Source organism: Lissotriton helveticus, chromosome 2_1 (assembly GCF_964261635.1).
Source record: "Lissotriton helveticus chromosome 2_1, aLisHel1.1, whole genome shotgun sequence".
Classification (NCBI taxonomy): domain Eukaryota; kingdom Metazoa; phylum Chordata; class Amphibia; order Caudata; family Salamandridae; genus Lissotriton; species Lissotriton helveticus.
The window spans coordinates 84993448-85008548 of record NC_136059.1 but is presented as its reverse complement, the minus strand read 5'-3'; positions in this window follow the sequence as shown (position 1 = coordinate 85008548).

Genomic DNA, 15101 nt, shown 5'->3' with positions numbered 1-15101 from the left:
CCCGCGCATGATTATAGCCCGCATACTAAATTACAGGGACCGGGATACAGTCCTTAGATTGGCCAGAGAGATGGGCAAAATCACGCATCACGGAAATACACTAGAATTTTATCCAGACCACACTATGGCAGTGCAGATGGCGCGCAAAGAATTTGCCCCGGTAAAGAAAAAATTGCGAGAACTGGGATTGGACTACGCAATGCTCTACCCGGCAAAGCTCAAAATCATAAATGCGGGTAAACCGATTGTGCTCCCAACGGTGCAGGCGGCGCAGGAATACATCAAGAAACTGAAGAACCGGAGGAAATCGCAAGAACGGGATGAGCTGACTAGCGATGTTGAATGATGATTCGAAAGAACAGACTACAAACCGGTATCTGTGACGGGACGAAGTACACCTCTGAAACAAGATGTTGCAGATAGACACTTATGCGGACAAAGACAATAGGCATAGGGGGAAAAATGACCGAATCTACTATCTAGATACCGCAAGATAGAAGAGACCCCCTTGCAGTACATTCATGGCCGCACCCGTTGCCAGAGCCGGAGGTGATGCCACCCGCAGTGAGTACTATGAACGCACATGGGACACTTGGGTGAAGGGAGGCTGGAACCAAGTTGCGGAATTCTGGGTGGCACCAACCTAGGTAAAACGTTTGGAAGTAAATGGAGCACAAACTGATTGAGCTCTGGTTTCACAGGCAGGGATGGAAAGTTGACAGACACTGCAAGGTCACACTGTCTGCACTGGTAAAGACAGGATAGAACGCCTATAAGTGAGTGCATTGGACTAACAAAGCAAGACAATCGCTATAATGCAGTGGAGGATGTTGTGCTGTAAGGCAAAGTACATTTAAGAATGGGATATGATGGGGGAAAAAAGGACACATGTGTGATATATTGACTTGACCGCTACCTCCTGTCCACATCCAATACGTGGATGGAGATGTGTGCACCTGGTGACACCCCCAAGAGGGTGCGCCCCAACTCCAGTTTTATGATTGTTTTGTATGTTAGAAAGGGAAGGCTTTGGCAACGTTTGGGAGCTGAAGTGGGAGGGAGGAGGACGGGGGGATTCGGAGTTGTTAGAATTCAACCTCTGTGTCTGAGAGGCATGGCGACCTTCATATTTCTGAAATACACAGTAAAGATAGTAATAGTGCATTTCAACCACAACTGCTTACACCAAGGGATGGGACAAACTACTGACACTCGACCCATGAGGGAGAACACTGACATATCAGAATATAAACAGGTATTACCAACATGACTAGATCACATGGTATAAAGTTTATCACGTGGAATGTACGGGGACTGGGTAACCCCAAAAAAATCCGACAAATGTTTGCGTATTTTGACAGGTTACATATTGATATAGCCTTTCTGCAGGAAACACACATAGCAAATACCAGGGAGTCTAGTTTGGGTGCTCGATGGGCAGAATCGGTTACAAACTCAAATTATTCATCATACTTCAGAGGGGTCAGCATACTAGTTCGCAAAGGGACACACTTCACGATAGACTACACGCACACTGATCGAGAAGGCAGATGCATAGTGGTGGTGGGTACCGTGCGGCACCGACGGCTGGCTCTAGTTAACACATATGGCCCTAATATAGATGATCCAGGGTACTTGAGGGCAATGTGGGACATAATTGCAGACCTTCAGGTAGAACACGTGCTGTGGGGGGGGGGCTTTAATGTGGCACTGCGTGATGGCCTTGATAGGACCACAGGAACATTAGAACCACATGTAAGAGCAAGAGCGATGATCCAAGATGCCATAGCCGACCTAAACATGACGGATATATGGAGAGATCAAAACCCGACGATGACAGTGGCGACCCATATAAACGCTGTACACAACAGCTGGTCCAGACTAGACTACTGGTTGGGAACACATGAACTGACAACATGGGCCACTGATATAAAACACCTACCACGAACTTTGTCAGATCATAGCCCGGTACTGGTTGAGATGACTATCCCGCATTATGAGCCGCCACCATTTGCTTGGAGGTTTAATGCAGCGGCATTACAAGATACCCTATATGTAGACACTCTGCACACAGCAATGGTAGACTATTTTGAATTGAATGGCCCCACGACGGACGATCCTGGTCTGCTGTGGGAGGCTTTTAAAGCCACGATACGCGGGGTAAGCATAAGTACCTCCACAGGCATTTTAAGAGATATTAGACAACAACTGCACTCACGCGAGGCCGAGATGCTCAAATTAGAACAGCAATACGCACAAACGAGGGACACTAAATTGTTGGGAGACATACAAGCCTTACTAGTGGAACACCGCCAATTTGCAGCAGACGAGCTTAAATATGTATCCAAACGCAAAAATGCTAGACGGTATGGGGAGGGAGGCAGGCCGGGTAAAGCACTTGCAGATAAGATTTGCTCGGGACGTGCACCCCAATATATCACGGCTATACGAACCCGGGAAGGGAATGTCATCAGAGACGTTCCGGGAATAAAGAGGGAATTTATGGACACGTATGGTGCACTGTATGCAGCGCGCCCCTTGATACCGCAAGAAGAATTATTGGAATATATGGCAGACGTGGAAATTGCATGGCTAGCAAATGGGCACCGAGAATACCTGGCTCGCCCTATCACTGTAGAGGAAGTCACGGATATCATTAGGAAACTACCAAATGGCAAGGCACCGGGGCCTGATGGGTTCGTGGCGGAATTTTATAATCAGTTTGCAGACCTACTAGCCCCACATTTAGTGAGAGTATACGGAGCGGCACATGAGGCACAAACACTACCAGCATCAATGCGTGAGGCTATGCTTATTGCACTGTTGAAGCCTAGGAAAGACGAAGATAGATGTGATTCCTATCACCCTCTCTCACTCATCAACGTGGACGCGAAAATAATAGCAAGCTTATTGGCAGATAGACTTAAGCCACTGATGCCCATGTTGATACGACCGGATCAATCCGGGTTTATACCAGATAGATCCACCATGCACAACACACGAACATTATTCGCACTAGCCCATTATTTGGCACCAGACATTAAGGCTGTGGCGGTACTGTTGGACGCAGCCAAGGCCTTTGACACCATAGACTGGCCGTTTCTACAGGCAGTGCTAGTACGCATGGGTTTCCCAGGTATTTTTCTGGGGTGGATCACAATGCTGTACACGAACCTGACAGCTGGAGTCAAAATTAACAAATATATCACAGAACCCATTAAGATCTGTAGAGGAACAAGACAGGGATGCCCCCTTTCACCATTACTATTCGCGTTAATACTGGAACCCCTAGCATGCAAAATTTGGCAGCACCATCACTATTCGGCAATACAACTACCAGCACGGCCCATACACATCTCACTCTACGCAGATGATATGGTATTATACGTTAAAAATCCGGAACAGCACCTTAATCCCTTGTTAAGAGAATACATCAAATTCGGCCAACACTCGGGATTGCAGATAAATTGGTCTAAGTCCCTAGTATTAGCATTAACAGACAGCACACATCCCACAACACTGGACTACCCATTGGAGTGGTCGGACGAGCCGACCAAATATTTAGGAATCTGGTTCCATAGAGACCCGGAGCTAGTAATACGAACTAATTATGGTAAAACTATCATGTCCCTAGAGGAAAAAATTACAAGATGGAATAAACTACCACTATCCTTGGCAGACAGAGTAGCGATAGTCAAAATGGTGCTATTACCAAAGTTCCTCTATTTATTTAATAATATCCCGATAAAACCATCTGCAGAGGTCTTCCGCAACATTACGAAATTGGTGCTTAACTTACTCTGGGCGGGAAAACAGGCCAGGCTAGAATTACACACTATGACATTGCCGTTTGCTCAGGGAGGTTTCAAGGTCCCAGACTTTTATCTTTATTACCTGTGCGCTCAGGCGCAATTCGCGCATTACTAGTACCACGAAATACCGTTCCTGACGCATGTCGCGGTGGAAGCGGGTGATGCAGACCTGATCCCACTAACAAGCATATTAACACACAAAAGGCCTAGGTTACACGATCATGATATTAACCCAGTAAACACTACCACAGAAGCGTGGAGACTGATAGGAAAGGTAGCGAAATGCTTGCCACTTTATGCACCTGCACTCCCCCTAGCACACCATCCAGCACTTTCAGTAACACAGGAGAAGGTTGGCATGGACCTGCTAAAACGAGCTGGGATAGACAAATTTGGCGACTTATATGAAGATGGGATGTTCCGGACACTAGATAAACTGGACTATGTCACTAACCCGACACTATTGTTTAACTTCACCTATTACAGGGTGCAGAGGGCGGTGAAAGAACATTTTCCAAACTACCCGAATGAACCCGAGACTCTGACGTCTCTGCAGTTAATACTTACCACTCCCTCGGCCTCGCACATGGTATCGAAATTGTACACTAGCTTACAGCGGGACGTGGGAGGAACCACGGAGAAAGCGAGGGATAAATGGACTAATGCATTAGACACACCACTAACAGACGAGGAATGGTTAACAGCGTGCCTACTTACGGGTATGCTGACACCCAATGGGAATTTGAAGATCATTCACTACAAGTATCTCCACCAGATGTACTATACCCCGCTAAGGTTGTTTAGATATGGCCTACGAGATGACTCGCGTTGTGTGAGGTGTGGGCAGGAAAACGCTGACTTCATACATCTAGCGTGGAATTGTAGAAAAGTGGCAGGCTTTTGGGGAGAGGTGATACAGGCCCTTAGTGAAATGCTAGGAACATCACTGCAATGCGAGGCAAAGGTCTGCATGCTAGGCATTATACCACAGCTGAGAGCACAAAGGCGTAGATTCTGCGTGGTGGCATTGTTGATAGCCAGGCGCAGGGTTTCGATGCATTGGAATAGCAAAATGGGGCCGAAGACTACACAATGGCTAGAAGATCTAACGTATTTTCAGGACACGCTGGTAACCTATGAGGAAGAGTTGCCGGCCAGGTCACGCCCAAAAGATTATTGGATGTATTTACGCACCTATTTATTAAACCGCGAATCGGTAGACACTGTTGAAAGCTAATACCTTGGTGTAAAATAAGTTCAGTGAAATGAAATGTGGACATGTCGTGAGGAAGGAGGAGGGAGGATGCTGTGACACAGGGGCATGAGTTTTCTTTAGAGTTTTTATGTGTTTGGTTAGACTGTTTACAGACTGGTTAAAGAGTAAAATGGCAAGCTAATCACGATGTACATAAGCACTAATCTAAGTACTGCATTATCGTCTGCTGAGACGCCGCCGAGCCTTTGGATGTCGGCTGATGGGCTGTGTAAGTGACCGAACACGTTGCTGATGATACAATTACATGGCCGGCCTGATGAGGTTGTAGGCGATACCATGTTTGTAGGTACTATGAAATGTGTGCTAAACTGCTTGCACCAATAAATAAATTAAAAAAAAAAAACTTTTACCACGCAGTGCCTTTACAACGCAGGTTTTTCAACTCAAGTCATTACAATGAATTGCACTGGAGGGCGCTCTAGGATGAGTAATAGTTTAATTTACTATCCAACACCTTCCCTAATATCCACGGGGACTGGAGTTGGAATAGTAAATTAAACTATTCACTATCCAGCACCCCCCAACGCAAGTTGTTGTAACGACTTGCGTTGAAAAACCTGCGTTGTAAAGGCATGCGTAGTAAAAGCATGCGTTGTAACAACGTACATCCCTGATGCCCTGGATCCTCATCGAACTCTTGGCAGCAGAATCCATCAGTCATGGAGAAAACCTTATCAGATTCCAGACGCAGTGAGCAAGTGTCTTATCTTGCCTTCACACCGCGGGTCCCGGCTGGCTTCCTTTGGACGGACCGGGTGTGGCCGCCTTCTCAGTCACAGACCAGCCTTGAACAACAGCTGACCAGTCAAAGTCTGCTACTTTTGCATCCAGATTACACCTCCAATCACAAATCATTCATGGCTCGTTCAATGCCTGACCAAAACATGCACAGGATAACTTACAACATTCCCCTGTACCAACCCGGGCTATTCCCTAAAGTGGAATTTGAATTATCTCCAGACAAGGAGGCATTGACCATGAGGGGAGGGTCCTCTTGGCAGAGTTAATGCAGCTAAACCCAGATAAGAGCTGTGTGTCTACCCCAGCCCACCGGGCCTCTCCAAGGAAATGGGGAGGGGCCAGGGGGGGGGTGATGTCCAGCAGAACAGCTCACATTCCACACCATGGCTCAACTCACCATCCCTCCCCAGTACACCCACTGGCTCTCAAACATGTCAGATAGACAAGGCAACAGGACCCCAGGCATGGCAGACTGCACAGACTTGATCAGGAGGGTGGCTAGTGACTCACCCCTCCCGACTATAGATTTATTGCTGCCACCACGGTCAGTCAACCACGGCCTGGGTAGAGAGGGCAGTAGTCACTCTCTGGAAAATAGGGGTGCACCAGGCATGCCCCCTTGACCTCAGAGTCAAGCTCTAGGGTCTCAATCCAGGTAAACAGGGAGACCGTCAGTGGACATGTATGATTGTCATGCTCACTGAGGTAGGAATCTAGAAACCATACAGTGGCTTTTGAGTGACTTGTCTGGAGATTAGCATAAGGCAGGGGAAGCACTCTCTCCAGAGACATGCAGAAGACTTCCTGTCCCAACAGATAGATACCCATGGACATCATTAAGTGTGACACCGAGATTTTGGGCCCAATGCTCACTAATATGTTTAACAGTTCTTTTTGTGCCAGATTACCACGTTTGTGGGCACTTTCAACTATTGTTCCTGTCTTCAAAAAAGGGGACCGCGGGTCACCAAAGTGTAATTGGCCAATTCCACTTATTGACAATTCAGTAAAAACTTTGGGGAGAGTAATTTTTAATTATTTTCAGACCTGGATTAGTCTTAACAATGTTCTGTCCTCATGTCAGCAGGGCTTTGGTCCAGGGATTGGTACGGTGGACCGATGCTTAAAGCTGCATTTGGTTGTGGTTTTTAGTAAGCGTCAACAGCAGAATTTGTATATGTTTTAGCCCCAGGAGAGATGGTGTATGATCTGCAGTTGGAACTCTCATGATGGCAAACGTTGCCACTCTTTAGATTCAGGAGAAGCACAGTACTCGATTTATTGGGTTTCCCTGACGAACCTATGGTCTGCAGGAATCACCTACTAGTCTACCCTTATGATGGAGCTGCAGAACAATCAGCATATTTATGTTTTGTTTGTAAATTTTACCAAACTCTCTTTCTAATCTGTCTTAAATTCATCCTGAAACCACTGGCGTTCCAGAATTGTAACAAAGCTTTGTTGTAGTTACAGTCGTTAGGCAGCCTGAACGTCTGTTATAGAGCATCATGCTTTTTAAAAATGGCTGTTAGAAAGTTAGAAATAGGAAATATATGGAAGGTGAAGGAGTGAAGGAGTGTTTTTCATGCTTGTCTTGTTAATTGTAAATATTTCTGGGGTTGCTCTTAGCTTGTACCAATGTACTCCACTTTTCACTTGCTGCACTTTACAGGGATCAAGCTCCCCTGGATACAACTGTTTTACCATGTTATCATTCATTTTATTTATTAGATTTAATGGACGTCACTCCTTTGATGTAAGTTATTTATTCTGTGTTATATTTTTTAATTAATTAATTCTTTCTTTATTCGGCTTTAGACATTGCAAAACCATAAAAGCAGCAACATGGAATAAACAATTACATAATTTGTTTAAAAAAATATCAATGTGTCATAAAAACTGATTTAACAGGAATCTAAATTGTTAAAAAGTTGGGTTCCATAAAAATACAGTAATTGGTAAGTTCCGGCATTTAAAGATTTTTCCTATGCCTGACAATGCATTTTAAGAAGTTTAATACATGATAGCAGGTGCATTCAGAATCTAACAGTTGTAAACATAACATAGTGGGACGGCATTGTCTAAAACCCCAGCGTTTTAACAGGGGAATAGCCAGATTTTTCTGTGGGTATAATAATATTTACAGAACAATATTGTGTGCATACAGGACTGTGGCGACGTATCGTCACAAGGGCAATATGCTGAAATTGGTTCCCATATGTTCTTTACTGGAAAGGCTACAAACCTGTGGAAAAGATCAAGTCTGAACCTTGTCAGAAGCATCCTTTCATAGGTACTGATCTCTAATGCCAGGTAAGGCTGTATTTGCAGCGTGAGCTGTACCATGTTTGCATGTAAAACAGATGGTTTGGTTGAGACCAGAGTGAGCCTAAGAGTCTCTAGATGGTTCGGGGCTATTTGCTTCAACTCTTTCTTTGTTATCTCAGTTAACTTTTCAGGTATAAGATAGTACTTTTCTAGACCCAGGTCTAAAAAGAAATGCCTGACATAGCTGAGCCAAGCAATTTTGTGCGCGTGGTCCAGCACCATGGAATCCTCTAAAATTTGTTTGGACAACGCATTTTTGTGCGAGACCCAAATGCGCCTCCAAAGTAGCAGTGGTTGGACCTTTATCAGGTCTTCTAAATAAGGAATTCCTAATTCCACATGGCATGCATAGATCGAGGAGCATTTTGGCGCAGATAGGAGGAATCTCATAAAAGAATTTTCCGCTATCTGAAGGGAACTAACATCTGCATGCCCCCATACTCCGGCCCCATACAGCGCGATTGCTTGGCATTTCGCGGCGTAGATTTTTAGCAGCTCAACCGGGGGTCTCCTTCCCAATCGTTGGGAGAAATTCATCAATGCCACGATTGCTCTCTTAAAGAGATGCCTCCTGGCCTCTATGGCTGCCTTCCAGTTTAGTTTTTCATCGATCATTATACCTAAATAAGGATACTGGGGGGTCCTCTCAAGTTTCTGTTCGTTCAAGTAAGTATTCTTTATTCGTTTTTTTCCTCCACCCACCACCATGACAATTTTTTTTTGACGTTTATATGTAGATCTAAAGCACTCATGAAATCAGCATACTTAGTCAGGGACTTCTGTAGTTCAGTCGGTGTGCGGGCCAGGATGACCGCGTCATCCGCATAGAGTAGAGCGGGAATCAGGCGTTGGTTTAATCTGGGGAGGTCCTGCCCCCCTCTCAGCATCTCCCCCTCCAATCCATTGGTGTACAGCGAGAAGAGAAAGGGGGCCAGAACGCACCCCTGCCTGACTCCTCGCTCCACTCCAAATGATGCGGAAAGCTCCCCTTTTACGCCGAAGCGCACTCTTGCAGAAGCCTCAGAATATAGTTCTCTCAGGAAATCCAAGAGGGGGGATCCACCCCCATGGTTCTCAAGACAGACCATAGCTTCGCATGAGATACGCAATCGAACGCAGCGGACAGGTCTACGTATACCATATACATTGTCCCCTGCTTTGCGTGAATATATTTGGACACGATCATACTTAGATTAAGGGCCTGCTCTACGGTTCCGAAACCTTCCCTAAATCCGAATTGTAAATCGGAAAGAATGTTCCTATCTTCCGCCCATTGCTGGAGCCGCTCGAGCACAACTTTGCCGACTACTTTGCCCAGAGAGTCCAGCAATGAGATGGGGCGGTAACATGTGACATCCTGGCGATCCCCCTTTTTGAAAATTGGCACCATGATGGACTTGGACCAGGACTCCATCAATCCCACTTTCGCTGTTGCGGTACATACTCTAGTGAGTATGGGGGCCCAGAGGTCCGGAAGATGTTTAAAAAGGTCCACTGGCACCCCATCAGGCCCAGGTGCTTTCCCACCTTTGCTTGTTTTTAGTGCCTGTATTACATCGGGTATGTCGAATTGCAGGGGAATTGGAAATTCAACTGGGGGAAAAGAGTGGTCTAGCCCTTCAGTTGGAGATGTTAATTTGAATATGTTTGAGAAGTGGGCTACCCAGATTTCCTCTTCTATGGCCACTTCAATCTTAGGGCTGTTAGAGTCAGATAGAAAGGGTGTTGTGACTGTCCGCCAGAAGGACTCACTATTTTTTGTGACTGCACTTTTGTGCAGGTCGGCCCATAATGCTTGTTTTAACTCCTGTTTTCTCAACTTCCTTGCCTTATTATATTGGAGCCTAAGGTGCTGAATCTGCTGTTGAACTCTATGTGGTTGATTGAGGGCCGTTTTCAACATGGTTAGTGCCACAGTACAATCGTGGTTAAACCACCCTAATACAGCTGGCTTAGTAGTTTTAGAATTTATAGTCAGCAATCCATTAATTTTATCTAATATTGTCTTGAAATTTACAAGGACCACCCCATCATCTACTGAAGGATCTAAGCATTTTGTTATGTTCGGGTATATTATTTTTATCAGTTTATCAGTTAGTTGGGAGGGATCTATCTTTTCCCATTTCAAAGTATACCCATTTCTCTTGCCCAGTTCTATTTTATTTTGGGATAGGGTGTTTGCTATGATTGCTGTTTGGGATTCTAAATTATTCAAATGGATATCCAACTTAAGGGCAGAGTGATCACGTAGAATATTATTCATAAGTGTAAAATCCCTAGTTAAATCTCTTAGTCCATCCGTCAGGAGGATATAGTCAACGGTAGTCTGATGCCCCCTCCCTAGGTATGTTGGATCTAAGAAGTTCCGAGCAGAGCTTGTTTTATTTACTATGGACAGTTCTAAGTCTAAAAGGAGGTTGTTCATAACTATCCCTGTCCTTGTGTGGGAGAAGTGCATGAGGGGGATGTCATGCTCATCCACCACCCCACAGCACCGTTTACCCGAATGTGGGCAGGGGTGTAAATTAAAATCCCCTCCCCATAGTAAATGGACTATCCCTTTTCTTTCATACAGTTGTCGGAACTGAGCTATTTTTTCCTGAATTGTCGAAAGAGTAAAGCAAAAGTGGTCATCCTCTAGATTGTTATAAAAATGTATTAGTATGATTGTTACTTTTTTCTCTGCCGAAAGACAGAGTAATTGGAAATTTGGGGCAAATTCTGTTCTTAATACCTTCAGGTTTTTTATGGTATTTGCTATATAAGTAATCAGACCCCCCTTAGGCCTGCCCGCGTTACTGGCAAGGGCTGGAGAGAAATACGTTTTATAGCCCGGGAGATGTAACTCCATCGTGGCCCATGTCTCTTGTAGGTAAATAATTTTTCCTACCTCTAGGAAGAGGACGGCAGACCCGTCCTCGATTTTGGGGCAAAGGCCTGCAATATTCCAGAAGATGACCGACAGGGATTGTGTTTTATTCTCTGAGCCTAAAATTATCGTCCCTATAGGGTCTGGGGGTGAAATGTCCTGGTCGGTATTTACTTTCTCTACTAATGGTCAGTCGACCATTTCTAGGCCACTGAACCGGTTCGTAGTCGGTATACCCAACCAGCCGTCCCAATGCGGTATTTCCCTATGAGGAGGTCTGTATGGTCTATGTGCGTGCCCACCCCACTGCTCCCACTCTCTACCTCGATTCCGTGGTCCCACTATCTGCCAGGGACCCTCATAGTTGTGGTGGCGTGGATCCGCTGGCCGCTAAGAGCTGTCATATTCCTTATAGCGCGGGGCCGTTTTAGGTCTGGAGTTGTCATGTTCCCAGGGCTGAGGGACTGCTGCGCGCCAGGAACTATCGAAATCCTGGAGATAGCTGTTGTGCTGTCTTGAGGGGTAGAAAAAGAAAAGACGCTTTGTGTCTATCCCACCACTTATACTATGATATTCCCAATAGCAAATATAGTCTACTACTCTGGGGTCTTCAAAAGTGATCACAATGCAGTCTCCCTGTATTGTTTTTTTGCCATGACCTACCCATGGGGTCCTATGTACCGTTAATATCCTACTTGACCAGTTAGGTGGAATTGGGTGGTTTGTACTTAGCCAATGTTGCGCCTTATTTTTTAAGGACCAAATAGATTCTGCACCTGCCCCACCAAGTCTGGTACGCCAGTCATCACGACCACGAAAGGACATGCCTCCGGTGGCATGTTGACGGCGAGTCTACCCTCATGTGTTCCTCTGGTCCCCCCTTTATTTACTGCTGGATTTAGTATTTTTGGGGCTGGTGTTTTTGGTACCGTAATGTTCTGAGGTAAAGGTGTTGTAATTTTAGGGGAGGGTTTCTCCAAGAGATGCCTTTACTATTGTTTGTGCTTTTGGAGCTAGGCACAGTGGAATTATGGTTTTCTTTTGTGGGATAGATGCGGTCGGCTTATTTATCCCCACTTTTTGGGGCCCTTGGACCGGCTTTGATTTTGGAGGGTTTATGAGCTTGGATAATTGGTTCTCTATATTTAGTAATCTGCTTTGTAAGGGAAGAAAAAGCGCATTAAGTAGGACAGCTATTTTGTTTACCAACTCTGAGGTGTCATCTGGTTCTGGTTCTTTGCTAGGGGGTAAAAGAACAGGGGATCCTGAGACTCTAGTATCCAGTGTATAGTGCAAAGAATGATGCACCAACACAGGGCGAACTGTATCATCCACTGTTTTCAGGGTTGGCCCTACCATGTTTGAATTTGCAATTGATTCCACAGGGTCCGTGGCTATTATTTTTCCCCCTTTTCCTTTCTTTTCTTGATTGCCTCCTCCCTCCTCCCTCTTGCTTGTCTTACTTCTTCTGGGGTATGATCGGGTAAGATTTCAGGTGTTTTTTCTAAATCTGAACTCGAAATGGAGAGTTGGGAGGCTGAGAGATCTACTACGTTTGGGAGGCTAAGCCTGTTATTACCTTGTGGCGCTTGTGTCAGATTGCCACCTGGCTCGGGAGTTCTTGCATCAGCCAGTGGCCCCATGGATGATCGCTTTGCAAGGGCGAGCTCGGTGGATACTCTATGTTCCATCATGCTGATGCTTTCATCTATGAACGAGTTTGCCCTAGTGATAAAGTCGTCCATAGGTCCTAACAACTGCTCACCTACCCCCATTTTTTTAGATTTACTACCCCTCGTCAACATATTTAGTAACTTGAATTCACGGGATCTTTGTAGGGAGTCAGTGACAAAGAAAGTTTATACGTCACACTAAATTAGTGTAATGAACAGAAAGAGTACATACCGTTCTAGTCCATATAAGCAGAGGTTAGAGAGATGGCCCGGTCCGATCTCTCACGTTCTCGAACGGCCTCAAACGGCCCGCTCTTTGCCCGCGCTTCGCCCCGAGCTCAGTCCCGCACGCGTCCCGCGTCGCGATGGAGCAACGTCAGTAAAATACGTGCAGGCGGGGGTGTGGCCGCCGGGGGAAGAGGCACCAGCTGTGCAGAGTGGAGAATGCTGGGCGTCGCAGTCCCCCGGTAGGTTCCCTTCAGTAAGCAAGCAACAGAGTCCTCAACCTGGGCACTTTCGTGCTGGGAGCCTGTTGGTTTTCCGCCGACTGCGGAAAGCGCTCACACCAGCTGATGTGCCTCAGGGAGCAGAACAGGGATATCGAAGCGCAAACACTCAAGCTGTGAAGCAATCCTCGGCAACAGGTTATTTAGATCCGTGAGCGGCACCCGCAGAGCGGGTGTCACAAAAGGTTATCAAGGCTGCTGGCGGGGGGCGTGGCCGCCGGGGGAAGAGGCACCAGCTGTGCAGAGTGGAGAATGCTGGGCCTCGCAGTCCCCCGGTAGGTTCCCTTCAGTAAGCAAGCAACAGAGTCCTCAACCTGGGCACTTTCGTGCTGGGAGCGTGTTGGTTTTCCGCCGACTGCGGAAAGCGCTCACACCAGCTGATGTGCCTCAGGGAGCAGTACAGGGATATTGAAGCGCAAACACTCAAGCTGTGAAGCAATCCTCGGCAACAGGTTATTTAGATCCGTGAGCGGCACCCGCAGAGCGGGTGTCACAAAAGGTTATCAAGGCTGCTGGCGGGGGGCGTGGCCGCCGGGGGAAGAGGCACCAGCTGTGCAGAGTGGAGAATGCTGGGCCTCGCAGTCCCCCGGTAGGTTCCCTTCAGTAAGCAAGCAACAGAGTCCTCAACCTGGGCACTTTCGTGCTGGGAGCGTGTTGGTTTTCCGCCGACTGCGGAAAGCGCTCACACCAGCTGATGTGCCTCAGGGAGCAGTACAGGGATATTGAAGCGCAAACACTCAAGCTGTGAAGCAATCCTCGGCAACAGGTTATTTAGATCCGTGAGCGGCACCCGCGGAGCGGGTGTCCGAAAGGTTATCAAGGCTGCTGGCGGGGGGCGTGGCCACCGGGGGAAGAGGCACCAGCTGTGCAGAGTGGAGAATGCTGGGCCTCGCAGTCCCCCGGTAGGTTCCCTCCAGTAAGCAAGCAACAGAGTCCTCAACCTGGGCACTTTCGTGCTGGGAGCGTGTTGGTTTTCCGCCGACTGCGGAAAGCGCTCACACCAGCTGATGTGCCTCAGGGCGCAGAACAGGGATATCGAAGCGCAAACACTCAAGCTGTGAAGCAATCCTCGGCAACAGGTTATTTAGATCCGTGAGCGGCACCCGCAGAGCGGGTGTCGCAAAAGGTTATCAAGGCTGCTGGCGGGGGGCGTGGCCGCCGGGGGAAGAGGCACCAGCTGTGCAGAGTGGAGAATGCTGGGCGTCGCAGTCCCCCGGTAGGTTCCCTTCAGTAAGCAAGCAACAGAGTCCTCAACCTGGGCACTTTCGTGCTGGGAGCCTGTTGGTTTTCCGCCGACTGCGGAAAGCGCTCACACCAGCTGATGTGCCTCAGGGAGCAGAACAGGGATATCGAAGCGCAAACACTCAAGCTGTGAAGCAATCCTCGGCAACAGGTTATTTAGATCCGTGAGCGGCACCCGCAGAGCGGGTGTCGCAAAAGGTTATCAAGGCTGCTGGCGGGGGGCGTGGCCGCCGGGGGAAGAGGCACCAGCTGTGCAGAGTGGAGAATGCTGGGCGTCGCAGTCCCCCGGTAGGTTCCCTTCAGTAAGCAAGCAACAGAGTCCTCAACCTGGGCACTTTCGTGCTGGGAGCCTGTTGGTTTTCCGCCGACTGCGGAAAGCGCTCACACCAGCTGATGTGCCTCAGGGAGCAGAACAGGGATATCGAAGCGCAAACACTCAAGCTGTGAAGCAATCCTCGGCAACAGGTTATTTAGATCCGTGAGCGGCACCCGCAGAGCGGGTGTCACAAAAGGTTATCAAGGCTGCTGGCGGGGGGCGTGGCCGCCGGGGGAAGAGGCACCAGCTGTGCAGAGTGGAGAATGCTGGGCCTCGCAGTCCCCCGGTAGGTTCCCTTCAGTAAGCAAGCAACAGAGTCCTCAACCTGGGCACTTTCG